Source organism: Harpia harpyja, chromosome 20 (genome assembly GCF_026419915.1).
Source record: "Harpia harpyja isolate bHarHar1 chromosome 20, bHarHar1 primary haplotype, whole genome shotgun sequence".
Lineage (NCBI taxonomy): Eukaryota > Metazoa > Chordata > Aves > Accipitriformes > Accipitridae > Harpia > Harpia harpyja.
This window is the reverse complement of record NC_068959.1, coordinates 19892677-19910000: the sequence shown is the minus strand read 5'-3', so window position 1 is coordinate 19910000 and position 17324 is coordinate 19892677.

Below are 17324 nucleotides of genomic sequence, written 5' to 3'. Positions count from 1 at the left end.
TGGTGTTAGTATTTGAAAAGCTCTCATTACTCTTTGAAAAACCCAGATCAAAAGAAATATTTTAAATAAATCCAGCCCAGTAGAGCAGTGAGTTGGGGAAGGTGCGCCTTAGTAGCATAAACCAGAGGGTTATAATGTATGAAGTCAATTTTGGCCCTGAACATGGAGAGCAGAAAATCAAAGAGTGTGAGGAATTTAAAAGGGGATTTGAGGCCAAGTGTTACCTGTGTGCCAAGAGTTATAAAGCAAGGGAATATTTTATACAGTGCTGTGTGAGGAGAGACTCGCTGCCCAAACAAAATGCTCCTGACCTTGCTGTGAGCCAGGACCTTGATTTGCCCCTTGTCCTGGGAGCAAGGCTGGGCCAGGGTCCCCATCCAAACTACCCTGTGCTGGGACCAGCTCTTCTCTCCCTCCTCTTTCTGTCCTTTGTGTTCAGACTTGGCAAGTGGTATCTGCTTGAAATTCCTCAGCAGAGCTCTGATAATAGCCCGGGATAGTCCTGCACTACCTGCCTGGTCCACAGCTACTACCTCCAAGCAGAGTCACTCCTGACCAACAGGCAAAGTCAATCTTAGCAACAAATGTGCTAGAAAAGCTGCTGCTTTCAACCTTCAAACTGGCTTTAAACAGCAAATAAACTAAGTAAGCAGACCAGGAGCCCCTGGAAAGAACAGTATCCCCCTTGGTGGCTCTTACTCAGAGGCATGAGGCGCTGTTCCTCAAGGTTGGAAATGCTACCTGAGAAATGCCATCCTTGCCCAAGATGGTCTTCAGCAGAACCAGATCTTAGAAGCCCACAGCTGGAAGCCCAAAGCTGGTCCCGTTGCTGCTGGACCATGCTTCTTACTGTCTGCATGGGATCTCTGCAGAAACTGGAATATAGTCCCATATTTTGGTGTTGTGAGATTTTTTCCTTTAATCTCAAATTATTGATCCAAGTAGTAAATGTCTGTTCTTCCATCATCCAGAATTGCCGAGCCATGGAAAGATTATATCATTATTTTAACTCCTTTTGTACTGGCAAGGTTTGGAGGGGAAGAAATACCAGTGCAAGTATGCACGGTGCCTGGGAACCGTGTTGGGAAAAGTTTGTATCAGCCAAGGGGCTGGGAGATGCATCCACAGCTCTGGGAAACAAAACAGCACCAGGGAAACAAAATCTCCTGGAGATACATGATTTAAATGCTGTTGCATCCTGCCACTGTGCTAACCTTCAAGCAGGCAGCAGTGGGACCACTTTTAGGGTAGTTCCCATTGCTGGGAGCCCTCTGCAGAGTCTTGTTGCAAGCCACTGCTTGTGTGGGTATGTTACGAGTGTTTTAGCTTCACGTTAATCCGATGTGACGTGCCACATCTGTCCCGCTCATAGTGTGTGGCCCATGCTAGACAAGGTAGCGCTAGACCTGCAAGCCCTCCTGGCATAGACTCACCTCACACCAGCTGGAGGTACTTTTGTTGCAGGGCTTATGCCAGTTCTCTCTGAGACATAAGCTGGAAGCACTTTTTGCTGCTCTAAATGCGTGCGGATTTCTGCCAGTATCATAATGTCACCTGGAAATCCGCTGCTGCATACATACCTGTTATTACTGGACCAGCAAATGATCCTAATGTGGACTTGGCCAAACCTCTCCAGTTTGAAGGATCGCTGCAAAATTGGATGATATACTTCCTCAAAGCCCAGTTTAATGAAACCTATTTCACCTGCAGACTGGCTGTGGTAGGAGCGCATCTCATCCTGAGCTTGGACATACCATCTCCGAGCGTGGCTGGGCAGCCCGTACAAGGCATTGCCTCCCTGCAGCAACACATGCACCTACTGACGGACCCAGGGATGTTGTGCTGCCCATCTGCAGTCAAATCTGAAAGTGTTTAGTACTCCAGCTCTGCTCTGACCATAGTCCATCTTTATCTCAGAGCTGAGCAATTTCAGTGCTGCAAACCTAGTGCTGAGCATCTCCGGGGGATGGTTCCCCCTCCTGGGGCAGGGTGCTGCCCTCCACGCGGGTTTGCTGGCTGTGGGGCATCCCTGGGCTGAGAGGTGTAACGTGGCTGTGGGATCCTTGATGTTAAATGGAGAAGGAAAACCTCCACCTTAAACAGGACTCTTGGTCATGGCAAAACACCAGAAGCGGCCCAAATCGGTCGCAGGCAGTGACTGTGCCTTGCGCTGTACTGGGATGTGAATGTACAAGCTGCTTTGGCCAGCTCAGACGTGGGTCCAGCTCCTGCCTGCTGGCCTCAAACACTACCGCCCAGCTCCCTGGGGTGAAACCAGGATACAGCCTGTGCTGTCCACCCTCCCCTGAAGAGCTGCTTCAGATCTGTTTATAGACACCTGTGAAATCCTCACCCTGCTGAAGTCAAAGACTAAACTCCTGTTGACTTCAAAGGTGGGACGATTTCACACTGAGCCTGCATGTCCCATCCCCTCCTCCTCAGATCCTGCTCATGGACCTTTAGATATCCTTCTGTTTTAACTCTAGATGATTTGTATGGTCTGGAGCTATATTCGGGTTGGAATAGGCTGTGTTTGCCCCCTGACATCATTTGATGAGCAATTTTAAGCTGGGGTTTGCATCACTTGTCAAAGGGCTGTGTCATGTGTAGGTGCTGTGTCAGATGTGCTTTCTAAAGGGAGCTGCTCTGAAAGCAGATGTGTCTGAAGGCATCTGTGCCCTCAGGGTGGTGGTTTTTTTTTTTTTTCCTGGATTTTAGATTTGTTCTGACTTGAAAAAAACACCATATTTCTCTCCCTGGAGAGGCATGTAGTTCTGCCCTAGCTCTATGGACTGTTGGAGCCTCAGGAATCTGTTTCAAGGGCAGTCCCAACCCTGCCTGTTTTCCAGCTGAATTTGATCAAAATCTCCATGGAACTTCCTGGTTTTGACACATCACTAATTTCTACCAGAAAACCGTTTAGCTCTGAATTTTTCTGGCTACCAGTGATGTATCTAGACTCTAGGAAAGAACCAAGAAATGCATTCTCCTTTCCCCCTTGTATCCTGAAGACCCCTGTGAGCCAGCCAGGGATGCTGGGGTGTCCCTGAGGAAATACAGCTTGCTCCTCTGGAATTATTTTGAATTTACATAGTGTCACTGAAATCAGAATCTGAAACACTATCTCTAATTATAATAAAGTTTTCTCTGCCACTTCATATTTTCTCTCAGCTTCATGATATTCTGATAATTGCAGCCTCTTTCCCATCCCTCTAAGCTTTAATTTGCAGCCCATCACAACATTGGTTAATGGAATCAATCTTTAAGTTCATTACCTGAAGCTCTTTCCCAATATTTTTTCCTGTAGTTTGAATAGATTGTGGTGTTCTTCCTTCAGATCTTTATTTTTTGTCTCTGGCTGATTGAGACAAATTACCCCAGGGTGAGGAACAAGCCTGCCACTGCGTCCTCAGCACCAACCATGACCAGCGCTGGTCCAGTGAGCACGAAGCAGCCCTGACAAAGATGTGTCCTCTGAAGCATTGCTTGCTGAAGATGTCTGGTGGTAATATCGTGGAGTTTCTCACCACAGCTCCAAGAAGGTCGGTATTTCTGCAGCTGTGATGATGAAATGCTAACGTGGGCCCAGGAAACACCAAGCGATGCAGATCATCCCTTCATGGGTGCTCAGTGGGGCCTTGGAGGGGCCATCAGTAAACCCACACCTGGGTTTGCACAGGAATTTGCAATTTTTTTTCCTGCAAAAACCACCATGGCATGTTCATAAGTAAGTCCTGGAACCCTAGGCTCCAGAGCTGGCCTGAGGACTTCCCTCCCTGCCCACCCTCTTGCACAAGAGGCTTCAGCAAGGACGTGAGCCGGGGCTGTCTCCTGCTTCACAATCTTCTCCCCCCGCAAAAAGCCAGACGTATCTGCATCCCCGTGGTGACACACTTTATCTAATCTGTGTGGCACAATCCCATCAGCAAAGCAAACCAAGAGACGTTACCTGGCGTGGGTGCGTGGGCTTCCCAGCGTGATGCAGAAGCCGTGGCACGTGGGTCTGACGTGGCATCGGTACGATGTAAGAGATGGGCGATGTCAGAAAAATGCAATATGGCTTTTCATTTCCTCTGCCCTTCAGTGTGTAGCAAGGGCGGTTCAGTGTAATATATAATTATAGCTGCGCAGCAAACAGGGCTGTATATGGAAAGAGTTTTCCCTCCTGTGTGCTGGCTATAAATCACCTCTCGATGCTGAGCACTACCTGTAAAAGCTGAAGCTTTTCTTAGCACCTTACCATCCCCGGTGGGTAGTAACGCTGCACAAAGCTCTGTTTGTATTCAGGCAAGCTCTTCAATAATTCCAGGTGTCATGTATTCACATTTTTTTTTTATTTATAAAGGCTCAAACTAACTCTTTTGGCCCCAAATTTGACTGTAGCTTTACCACTCCTGGGAACCTCATTGCTCTTCACTCCAGAGTACCTCCGTCCTGCTGGGGAAGTGGCTGTGGGTCACAATGCTGCTGCTGTATGGCTGTTATTTTTATTTTCCTGATGGCAGGGCCGGCCTGTGGGTCTGAGGTTCACTGTTGTAGTCACAGCTTTTTATCACAGTCCTTTGGCTTGTCCCAGGGACTGCGGAGCATCTCGTGTCCCATGGCTGTGGCAGCGGGTGAGGGACGAGTGGGTGGGTCAAGTTAAGCATCCAGTGAAAAACTGTCCATAACTGCAAACAATTATTTTTTTTAAATGTGTTGGCCTTTCACTGGAGATATAGAAAAAGAAGGAAAAACAGTTTAAAGGCTTGAAACACGAAGTCTCAAGTGAAGTATTTATTTTAACATCACCCCCTTATCCCTGTTCCTTTTAAGCAAAGTGAGCTTTTATAACGTTGTTTGGCCACTGTCTAGATGATGTTAAGGATGGCAATAACTGTCTTTTTGGGGGTGGAAAGAGAAAAAATTAGTCAATATGTGCTGAAGAAATTGCTGCTGTTCTTCTTAGTGTCTGATCCTGTTTCCCTGAGGACAAAGACCAGAACAGGCAGAGCAGGGGAGGGAGTAGCAGCATCTGCCTGCTCTGACCCATCCTTGCTGCCGGCAGAGACCCCGTTCCCACTCCATGTGGGGTGGGAGCAGCGCTGGGCTCTCCCCCCCACCCCGAGCTCCATCCACCCAGGAAGGTGCAAGGAACATTTGGGAACCAGGGCACTGAAAGCCCTGGGGGTCCCTGGGGGCAGGGAGCGGCTGCCCTCCGGGACAGGTCTCTGCCCTCGGTACCCCCTCTCCATTCTGGGGGAACAGTATCACTCCCCAGTTTGGCTGCCAAAGCCACCTCTCATCTGGCACCTCTGCTGAAATGCCAGAATTTGGACAAACTAGTAATCTTTCTGCGGAGTGCAAAATCCCAGTGGATCAGCCACAAAACCTGCAGTAAAGGACACATTCTCCTGGCCTTCTTATTTGTCTGCTGGCCCTCATTTGTGCTGTCCCTGGCTCTCATTAGCAGGGATTTATTCCTGCAGCTGGCTCGGTGGGTTACCTGCCCATGCTGCGGGCATGTGCTGTGCTGCCCCTGCCCTTTCCAGTGGGGTGGGCAGCGGTGGGTGCCAGCGTGTCAGTTCTGTCCCCAGGACCCCTACTCTCCTAGGGAGCTGCCTCAGACCAGCTTCCCACCTGGGTAAGAAATCAGATTTGCAGCTGATTCCCTGTTCCCTACTTAATTTGGATCCAGCAAAAGCAGGACAGTGAGCACCACTTACTCAGTAGCTGCGTTCAGGTGTGACCCCAGGATGCTCACAACCTCTCCTGCGGCTGGGACCATTATTTGCTGCTTTCCTGTTTTATTGTTGCACCGCAGAGATGCTTCCCCAAAGCTTTTAGAACTGCAGGTCCCATCCTGCAAGCGCATGCATATGATGGCTCTCCATACCTGTGCCGTGCCAGCGGATGCACGTGCACAAGGTTATTGCCAGCTCCGACGTGCGGAGCCCGGCGGCAGGGCCGGCCGTGCCGGCAGCGCCAGAAGGCTCCCTGGTATTTGTTTGCTTTCCTTCATTCCTCTTGTTGACTTTGCAGGAGCAATATGTGTGCGCAGGGGACCTGAATACAGATGTCCCCAAGTGGCTGGGAGCTGAATCATGCGTTGCCTCCTTTTTTTTTTTTTTTCTTCAAACCCGGACCCCGCTGACATTGAATTAAGGGCTTTTATTATCACTTGTACAGGGATTTTTCTTTTTCTGACTGTTCTCCACAGAGCGGTGGCTGTGCAGCCGTGTACAAGTGAGCTGCCATCCTGACTGCCCCGCTATTAATAGCTGCTTTTCTCTTTCATGTGTGAGGCCCAGCACTTTTATTGCAGGCGAGAAGCAGCTCTTTGGATGTACTTTAGGTGTTTCCAATTCTCCCAGCAATGTCTTCTCCTATTTCAAATTCTTGCTGCCTATTTTTATTTCCTTTTATCTCAAATCCTTTTTTTCCCACCCAGAAATGATCCCGCCAGAGGGCGATTTTGTCGGTAATATTGCTTTTGCATTTTAGACTTTTCAAGGACTAATGAACTTTATTAGATTATAATGAACTTATTACTCAGTGCTGCTGACCTGCTTTCTAAAGAACTTGAATTATTATTTGGAACAGGCCTGTTGAGGGACTGTATTTTTTTTGCAGAGCAGTGTGGGTATATTAACTATTCAGAGTCAGATTTTTTTGCTCGACATTAATTATCTAAGATTCATGTGAAATATAGCTGCTCTGCATTGATGGAGAGCTGGGGAGTGCAGCTGGGGGCTGCTCCATCCTCCAAGCGGGCTGGAGGAGGTGTGTCGTGATGGGTTATCTGGTTCCCATCTCTCACCTCCCTCTAGAGCATCATTCTCCATCCCGTCCCTGATGCTCATCCCCTCCGGCTTCTGGGCTCCAGCTGCATCAGCACCCACCCTCAGCAGTCAAGGGGGGCTTTTAGTGTAAATCCCCAGTGGATCTTGCACCTCTGTGCTGGTTCTGAGTGTGCTTTGATGCCAGTCTCTCAGATTTGGGGTGTCCCCAGCTGAGCTTGAGGGCAGGCAGGTGAGCGTGGCTCTGGAGGATGGCTGCTCCTCACCACCCCACGGGGGTCACGACCAGCGGGTGAACATGTGCTGGGCGGGAGCACTGGGGTAAACTCAGGGATGTGGCTTGGTGAGTTCCAGCAATCCCACATACATCAGTGGCAATAAAATGACGCGTCAAATCCTGCATGTCGAGAGCAGGGAAAGGCAGCTGGCATGGGGGGACGATAAGCCTTTGCAGCCAACGGTGGGAGGAGCGGGTTCCGAAGGTTGGTGCCGACTAATGGCAGCTCTAGCTCTAGACCCTTTCTTGCCCTGGGAGGCAAATCGGTGTCCCCTCCATGAGCAAGGGACTGGCTCGTGTGAGTTAGACTCCAACATAGAGTCCTCCAGACCCACTGTTCCCAGCCTGCTAGCATGTTGGCCATGCACAGCACGCAGGGCATGATCCTGGGTTAACAAGGAGACACAGCTGGAGCGTGAGCTCTGCGTGAGCCCCCGTGGCTGTAGCTTCCCATCTTTCCATATACCATGCTGCTTGGTGTGGATCAGTTGAGCACCTTGCCCTCCCCAGCCACGATCTCACCATCTTCTCTTGCTCTGTGGGTTTTGTTCCCAATTTTCACCTTTTGCTGCCTGCCTTCTGCTGTGTAAATCCTTGATATTGTCTCTGCGTGCTGTGACTCCTCATCAGCCCTGCTGTGCGGCTTGGGTTTGTGTTAGTGTTTTCTCGAACCCTTTTAAAACTCCTGAATGTCTGTGCTCTCTTGCAGAGCTCCCTCTCCGCTCAGTGGCACGATGGTTTATGAGCGGTGGGGGGATGTATGCAGAGTGAATGGATGAGTCAGGCGTTGGCAGGGCACCAGTTCATTGCAAATCAATTTTCACCTGCCTGAAGCCTGTGCTGCAGAGGAGAAAAGGGAGTGTGCGGGGGAGAGAGGGCTGAGGAAAGAACCTCCCCTACACCAGCCAGCTGTCAGGATTTGGCTGCAGCCCTCTCCCGAGTGGCAGAAGAGAGGAACAGCCAGAGCCGGGGAGGGAGAGAGGAAAGATAGGTCCTGGCATGAATACCCAGCCACTGAGCAGCAAGAGAAAAGCATGGGCAGAAAAGAACAAGCCACTCCTTGCTGCATCACTTACATCAGGGTGACATCCCACAGGAGAGGCAGGAAAGGTGCCCAAAATGTGCCTCTCTGGAGGTGTTTTGCTGGTGGGTGGAGATTGCTTGATGCTCCCCAGGAGCCCACAGGTGACCCAAAAAATGCCAGTGAGTGAGGGTATCACCCTGGAAAGGTGGCTGTAGGACACCCTGCTGCAGCACAGCATCTCTGAGGTGCTTGAGGCACCTTCTTACCCCTGTGGCATGGACATCTATGGGGCTGGGGACAAAGTCTATGGGGCACTGGGAGTGTGTGGGCAGGCAAGGGATGAGAGGTGGGGCCAGGACTGGGGGAGACCTGCAGCCCTCCTCTCCCTTCTGCCTCCAGTGGTACCTTCGCTGCCTCAGACCCATTGAGCTGAGGTGCCCTCGTTGACAAAAGCCATGGCAGAACAAGGCACCCAGTGCCTCTTTCAGAGGCCTTGGCTGTCCCCGTGCTCCCTTGCTAACCTTCCTCCACAGCAAGCCTTGCTGGGGACCCTGCTGAGTCTGGGAGTCATATATCAGAGGAATGAGCTTTTGTTTTTTCTGCTTTAGCTGCTAAAGTTAGAGCAAAAGGAGCAAAAAACTTTCTTACAGCATCCCTCCACGCCAGCCCACTGGTGGGCACCAGCTAAGAGCGATTGGGAGGGTCTCACCCCTCTGGTTAGCAAACACAGCCCTGTGCCCAGGCTGACAGAACATTGCCTTGTCATCTCTTGGAGTTGTAGGGATAAAATACTTGTGAAAAGTGTAAGCAGAGTCCCAGGCAGCATCTGGTCAAGGACAGCCCAAACGCTTTTCATGTGGTCGCAGCATCCCTGAGCCAGTCCCCGAGCTGCCTGGGTTTTGATCAGCCGAGACGCGATGCAATAAACAGCTTGGGCGATCCCTGACAACAGAGCGAAGATAACAGTGACCTTTTCTACTGTAATTATCTTTTCTCATAAAAACCACATGCTGAATTTAATAAAACAGAGAAGGGAAGTGATGGTTTCATATACGCTGCCAAATAGCAGCCTAATCTGTCCCTCCAAACCCAGGGAAATCTGGGATCCCTCTCGGCCCTCAGGAGGAGGCGATGCTGGTGGCTGGCTCCAGTTTGCATGGCAGGGTGATGCTGGCTTTCAACATGTTACCACTCACCTGGATGTGGGGCAGATGTGAATTGGGCAGGTGGTTCAAGCAGCAGATGCCTGTATACGCAGAGAAACATTTTTTGTTTCAGTGCAAGGTGCGATTTGGCCATCACCTGACTCCAGAACCTGGGATTTCACCTGGGATCGGAGAGCCCAAGATGCTTTAATGGCATTGCTGGCAGGTCTGCTCAGCGAGGGCAAGCAAATGGGGGAGAATTGCCCAGGATGTCTATGTGCCTGACCCAGACTCCCAGCAAGCTGCATTTGCAGTGCTGGCGGTTTCCAGCCTCTCCCCTGGACGCAAGCAGGGTGTCAGAGTCTGGCCCTGTGCTGCCTGTTACACAGCGTTCAGCACAGCCTGTTGCTGGCACAGGTGCCTGCCTGCAAAGCTACCCACGTAGGCAGCGAGACGCGGGTGGGATGATAAATAACGTACCGGAGATTTACATGACCCTGCAGCTATAAAGCTAAGGGGAAGAGTTAGCGCTGGGCCACTCAAAAATTATGGGCCATCATAAAAGCAGCCCCTTCCACACTGCTGCTGAGCTCCCGGCGGGGAAGGATGCTGCTAGAGCTCACGTCCGCTCCGAGACCGATGCTGCTCCTTCCTGGCTGCGAGCTGCTGGAGAAGGGTGCGTGGCCAAACTGGTACCTGTTAGAGGGGATCCTGGATGGGGAGAGAGCCCCGGTACAAGGAGAGGGAGCAGAGGAAGGTGCTGGATGGTGCAAAGAGCAGCGTAGGCTCCTGCCTGCTGGGACATTAAGGGGCTGGGTCATTAATGGCTGTGCAGTATTAGGACCTTGCAAAGCAAGTCTGCTAGTGTGCGCACTCCCAGGCTTTTTTCATATTTTATTTAAACCTCGTGTTTCTTCTTAGCACTGCTGAGGAAGGAAGGTGCCTGTGAATCTCCAAAGGCTCGTGTTCTGATCCTGCCTCTTGGATGCCATTAGAGCCCACGTAACATTGACTCTGGGTTGGCGATAGCACTGAAAGCTGGAGGCAGGCTGAAGGCGGCTGCCCACAGGGCAGAGCTGCTGGGCTGCGGGGACAGCCTGTTTCCAATCATGGCTGCTTCACTCTAGAGCTATTGCACCTCGCTCGTGTCCTTTAGAGAGCAGCTTTAATTTATAGCATGCCCTGCTTATCACTTGGTCTCAGACCATGCTCTATCACTTAATCTAAGACCTCTGTCCACTTCGAGTGGGATCATCAGAAGTACTGGCTAACATCACGTGCGGAGCCGACAGCCCCTTGATATCCATGCCTGTCCGTGCGTGTGTTGGCTGCGAGCGCCCATGCGTGGTGCTGGGGACATCAGGGTCCTCCCCATGGCCAGCAATACCTGTGCATCAGGGTAAGACTCTGCACCAGGTCTTTCCCAAAACAGCTGGGACCTTTGCAAGGAGAAGGGGCAGGCGGGTAGAGCCAACTGCTCGGGCAGCGGCAAAAGGAGACTGATGCCGCTGGATGTGCATTTATGGATGGATATCGTTGGCAATTATGATAATGGCTGGGATATCCAAACTTGACATCTTCCTCATGGATGATGAATAAGCTGTCTGACTCCTGTTCATTTTTTATTCAAAACTTCAACGCTGGCTAATCCAGAGCTCCCGGTGCTAAATGCTAATGAGAAATGCATTGCCTGACTCCCATACTTAACAGCAAAGCAACTCCCAGGATCAAGGGGGTTAAGTATTGAAATTGTCTCGTACATTAAATAATTAGTAGACAAACAGATTGACTTCTCAAGCCATCACCGGCCCCATCTGTTTCCTGTTCGTTTGCTCCCTCTCTCTTTGCTTGATCAGATAATTGGGTAGGGCTTCACCGAGAGGCACTTTCCTTTATTTGGGCAGTTGCAGTGTGTCAGGAGGGGAAATATGATGTTGTGGCTCTAATTGAGGCTGGCTGCGAAGCCAGAGCACAAGCACACTGCAAGTAGATGGTAGCAGTAAAGCCGCGGCAGGACGGCTGGCGTTAGCTGTTGGGTCTGGTCTGAGGACTGAGGTGGGAGGTAATTAGGTAAACGGTGCGAGGAGTGAGGGAAATGATTGGGCTTGAATCTTTGCTGAAAGAAGGTATGAGCCCAAATCTTTGTGCATGGGTACGCACGTGCACGGACACGCGGTTGGAGGGAGAAAGCAAGGGCAGGAACCCGGGAGAAATAATCCCGACGTGCTTCAGTCCAGCGCACACCGAAACAGTGTGAAAAACAAACTCCATGGCCCAACCAGAAGGGAATGCTTTAAAAGGCCATTTGCTGCACCAAAATGTTTTTGTAAATGTTTCAAACAGGGGTTTGAAAGCTTTTATTCTTTTATTTCCTTTTCAGTGCTAATGCTTGAAGGTTTCCTGTAATTGCTTCCCTGTTTTTACTGCTCTGTGGCTTTTCTGAAATATTTTTGTTTTAATTACAATATTGATTTAGATACAATGCTAAGAAGACCCCTGAAAAAAAGTAAATGAAAAGCAATTACTAGAGAGTGCTCTAATGGAAAGGAGCCTCATGTGGGGAATCAGCCCAGACCTCAGCAGTTATTTTTATTTATAGAGCCCTGGAAACGAACACTTGGCCAGCCTGGCATGAAGAATTATAGATAGGCAGGCTGTTTCCACCAATAAAACACCCAGGCATTTGCCCAGTGCCTGCAGACAGGGACCTGCCAGTGGTCCCCATCCCAGGCCTGACTCTGTCCATGTCCATGTCTTGGAGGAAGGCTGTCCGTACTGCTCCTCTGGATGCCGGGACCAGTGTTTGCCCCCCAAATGAGCCCTGGAAACCACTTAGTAAAGCCTTGGCTTTGGCACGGTACGGTGGGTTCCAGCCCGCTGGAGGTCAGGAAGGTGCCCGCTAAGGGCAGGGCATCGAGGTTAATCCTACCAAGGGTGATTTGAGCACGAAGTCACTTAGGCAACCTTTTGTAGTGTGTTTAGTTTTGATTTTTTTATTTTAAAGACCCTCCCATAAGGCTGTTACTATGACAGATCACTATTCAGCTGGAATGCTGTGTGAGGGTGATGTGGGCTGGGGAAAGGCAGGCAGGCGTTCAGAGAGGAGGTGAATGTTATCTTGTCAAGGTAATAAAAGAAATGAACCTGAGGCATGCCATAAAAAGGAAGTTGACTTTTTCCTAAAACACGTAAGACATATTGCTGGGAAAACTCTATTAAGGATTTTAAAAGGTGAAAACCTTTCATCCAGTTGACTCTTGAGAAAGGTTCCTTGGCACTGAATAGATAAATAGAGGCTCTTGCCCTTAGCTATTCTAGCATGAAAGGAAAGTCTTATGAATACTCGCCAGATTAATGAGACAGAGGACTCATAAATATGTCAGAAAAACACAACAGTTGGAGATGAAATAGATGCCTCCTTAGGATGCAGATTAATATTCACGAGGCTGAGGGGTTTGCCAGAGGTCGTCCACCCCAGGATTGGCTGTGTCCCTGGCCAGCCATGCCAGTCAGGGTGCCCGCTGTCCCACGCCAGGGCTTGGCCTGGAGGAAGGAGCTCATCCTCTGATGAAGGTTTCACCTTGTCAGGGCAGGCAGAGGAGATAGCCTTTGCTGTCCCTCCAAGATGGCAGGGCTCAGCCATCCCACTTCAGCAGGGTGCCGTGTAGTTGGGTCTGCTGTAAAAATCTGCTCTTTCATAGAATGGTTTGGGTTGGAAGGGACCTTAAAGATCATCTAGTTCCAAGGCCCCTGCCATGGGCAGGGACACCTTCCACTTGACCAGATTACTCAAAGCCACATCCAACCTGGCCTTGAACTCTTCCAGGGATGGGGCATCCACAGCTTCTCTGGGCAACCTGTTCCAGTGCCTCACCACCCTCACAGTAAGGAACTTCTTCTTTATATCTAACCTAAATCTACCCTCGTTCAGTTTAAAGCCATTACTTCTTGTCCTATCACTACATACCCTTGTACAAAGTCCCTCTCTGGTTTTTCTTTAGATACTGGCAGGCTGCTATAAGGTCTCCCCAGCGCCTTCTCTTCTCCAGGCTGAACAACCCCAACTCTCTCAGCCTGTCTTCATAGGAGAGGTGCTCCAGCCCTCTGATCATCTTCAGGGCCCTCCTCTGGACTTGCTCCAACAGGTCTGTGTCCTTCTTATGCTGGAGCCCCCAGAGCTGAACGCAGCACTGCAGGTGGGGTCTCACAAGAGCGTAGTAGCGGGGCAGAATCACCTCCCTTGACCTGTTGGCCACACTTCTTTTGAAGCAGCCCAGGATAGGGTTGGCTTTCTGGGCTGCAAATGCACATTGCTGGGTCATGTTGAGCTTCTTGTCAACCAACACCCCCAAGTCCTTCTCTGCAGGGCTGCTCTCAATCCACTCGTCACCCAGCCTGTATTTGTGCTTGGGATTGCCCTGACCCATGGTGTGTAGATCGGGATGTTCATGGTTTGCCTAGGTAGGAGCAAGTCCAGGCTGCAGAATAAAAAGCAGCAGCTCTCTTGGTGTATTCCCAAAATGCACCGTAGCCCGTAGTGGACCACTGTCATGGTCCAGCATCCTACAACAGCCCTGTAGGTAGACCTCTTGCAGAGCTGTCCCAGAAGTTGGCAAAACAGTATCTGCTGCAACTCCTGCACTGTGCTGGGCACCTCTGCAGTTCACGGCTGGAGCTACAGGGTGCTCTGTTTGAAACAAGGAGTTGTTGAGAGGTGTGCGATGAAGGGGGGGAGTGGGGCATGATGCCCTCCATGCTCACTCAGTGAATGCTTGTAGAGAGGCTGCTTTTCTGGAGAAAATGCTGTTTTTCTCCTCCTGGCTCTTTTCCTCTTGAAGGAAAAACCATGCTGTGGGTAGGTGACCCCCAGAGTGACAACTCCCCTGGGCTGCTCCTGCGAGCCCTCGGGAGCCGCTCGCCCCAGGGGCTGGTGGCTCCACGTGTTCAGGCTGGGAAAGGGAGACAAGGAGCTACCCTCGGCTCCGCAGCTATTTCTCCTGTGGGTTGCACAGAAACCATGTCATTTCTTGCTGACAAATGCCCACAGGCTTATACCGGGGGGCGATCCTCCTGCCTCTGCATCCCCCAGGAAACACCCAGCATCAGGAGGAGGGACCAACGGCAGTGTTAACCTCCTAAATACTGAATCAGGGCTGCCAGGAGGAAAGTGATCCTAAAAGAAGTCATGTGTACAACTTGAAGGCAAGGTGCTTCATGTCATACAAGTGAGGCAGAGCCATGGGGCCATGTCGGGAGTGCTGCTCATCCCAGGGAGCAGTCCCGCAGCAAGGACTGTGTGCAGGCAGGTTACGCTTTGCTGTGGCCATGCTGAGGTTATAGAAAGGTGTTTAACAGTGACGAGCTGGATTTTTAAATTGTGGGTTGAAAGTGGTGCCTGTTGCTGGGCCCGCGGCTTGTGGGCATCCCGCCTCCTCACACCCGCTGTGCAAGCCTGTAGCTGTGAGGACCAGCACGCAGGGTCAGCTCTGACCTTGCATTCGCCCTCCCACTGCTCTCTGTGTGCTCCAGGGATTTTGGGAAACTCCCTGGGGATGTCAAGTCCCTGCATGGCAAAATAGAGCAAGTCCCTCCAGCAGGCACTGTGGTCCTCTGGGGGCAGGGGGTGGACAGGAGGGGATGGCGACCAAGCACAGGGTGCAGGGAGAAGCTGTGGCATGGGCAGGGGGACCTGGGCAAAGGCTCCCGAGAGCTAGGGGACCTCATCCCTGTTGGAAACAGCCCCGCGTGTAGGTGTTTAATAGGGCTATCACATCGAGCAGCACTGCATTAATCGCCATGGTAACACGGCAGTGGTAAACAGTCTGAAATCATCCCGGAAAATATCACATCAGTGTTCACATCGGCCCTAATATGAATTAACAACCAAGTTGGCAATGACTCAGTGTAGCATAAACCGCAGCCATGGCATCACAGAAGTCCCCCAAAGGGTAATTGCAGAGGTGTGCCAGCCGGGGAGCGAGCCCCACACCCCCGGAGAGTGGGGTTTGCTGGGTCCCGTCCCACACAGGCATCCCCTTGCCTGTGCTCAGCTTTGGGAAGGCTTCAGTAAAGCAGCTAGAAATACCCAGAGCAGAGCATCTCCTCCTGCCTGCCCTGTGGGACGTGCTGCGGGATGCAGGCAGAGCCTTGGGGCTCTAGCAGGACCTGCCACTGGGCTGCTGGGGTGGCCTTGTCCCCCTCAGTGCCACTCATCATCACTCGGCATCTCTTGTTAAGCCATTTTCCGCAGCAAAATTGGCCCTTTCCATTGCAGCGGCTGAACCAGCAGCTCACTGTAGAGTTCAGCCTGCGGCCGGGCTTTGCCAGCCTGTGTGTCCAGCAGCAACCCCAAAGGATTTACACTGTAAAACCTCCTTCCTAGCGCACTGTCTAGATTTCATCCTCATCCCTGGCTAGATGACAGCCCACCATGTGCTGTTCCTCCTCCCTTGGACCTGGCAAGTCAGTGCCCTCCAGCACATTACCTTAGGGTCCCTGAGCCCCTGAGCGGCATCCTGCCCCCCAGCCACCAGCAAGCAACAGCAGCAGCTGAAGTACATCCTCAACCACAGTGTGTGCTGCTGGACCCCAAAAGCACCTCCCCTGGGGATGTCCCTAAGCTCTCCTGAGATGTAAGCCTTAGCAGAAAGCATTATGCAGGCTTCCAAGGCATTTGGGGTGTCCTGGAGGAGAGCATCTCTGCAAGCCCCCGTGGCAAGGATTTGCAGCTGATTGCAGCTTCACCAAATCAGTGCCTCAAGTCTTTTCCCATCTTCCAAACATCGCTGCCTGGCACGTACATGGAGATCGTATCCCAAAATTGCTGGCAAAGGGGAGACAAGGGTCTGCGGGGAGCGGGGGTACCAGGTGCAGGGAGCTCCGCGCAGGGAGCAGTGTGGGGTGGGAGATCACAAGGACAGAGGGATCGTGCCTGGGTGAGAATTTCATCAAGCACTGACAGCAAAATAGGGAGAAGGGAGGCCTGGAAATTTGTGATCAGAGTCTAAAAGAAGGCGTTGTGCCCCAAGCATCCCCCTGGGCCTGTCATGCAGTGCTAACCCCAGCTCTGCTCTCTGCTCTGACCCTTCCCACGTGGGGAGCAGATGATGGTTGCGATCCACAGCCAAGCCTTTCATTTGTCCCCTTCGCTCTTGATAGGACCCTCCAGACATCCCTGGAGGCCACAGAGCACTGAGAATGCTCATGACACCTGTGACTGCCTCCAGATCTAACTGCTTTCAGCCCAAATCACTGCAGTCAGGAGCTGAGCTCTCAGTCCTTGAGTTCAGACTGTCAGATCTCATTCCCCACCAAAAAAAGGGTACCAAAAGGGCAGCCCTCCCCTCCTGGGCATTGCCTGACTTATTTACCTTGCACCTGAGCTCTGCTCTCAGCCCCAGCTGGCTTCCATGGCAGGTATTTGGGGTCTCGGGGCTGCCTGGGTGCAAGCACGCTAGGTGTGTGCTGGAAGGGCTGCCCCAACCACAGCTTGATCTTGGGGTGGACAAGGGGCATTCTGCTTTCCCTGTTACATTTAATCCCTTTTGGTCCAATAGATGCATGTGTTGATTTGTCTGGCTTCATCCTGCCATGCTCTCTGCCTCCTTTCTGTGCTCTGGGTACTTTGAAAGGTGCTGCATAAATTATTTCAATATAGTCATGTGTCACGCGGATGGCAGAGGGCTGGATCTGGGACCTTTCCACAAAGCCTGCAAAGGTACCAAACTCACCTAGTTTGGGATCTTCTTAAGATCAGCTCCAGCATGGAAGCAGGACGGTGCCTGCCGCATCCCTGCTGTGGGTGCTGCTTGCTCCCAAATGAACTCAAGAGGGGAAACACCTGTAACATGATGGCAGATGCTGTCACCATGCTGGGCCTTTCCATGATGTCAGCCACCGTGTTAGTCATCATCATGGAAACAAGGAGCCCGTGGTAAACATCAGGAACCATACCCGAAAAGCACCCTGCCGTGCAGGTCTCTGCAGTGGGATGGGCCGCCTGGGGGGAGATGACTCAGGGTAACGTTGGACCTAGCCAGAAAACAGCCCAGCAGCTTCCCTCGAAGTAAATTCCTGGCACAGCTGAGGGATAAACAAGG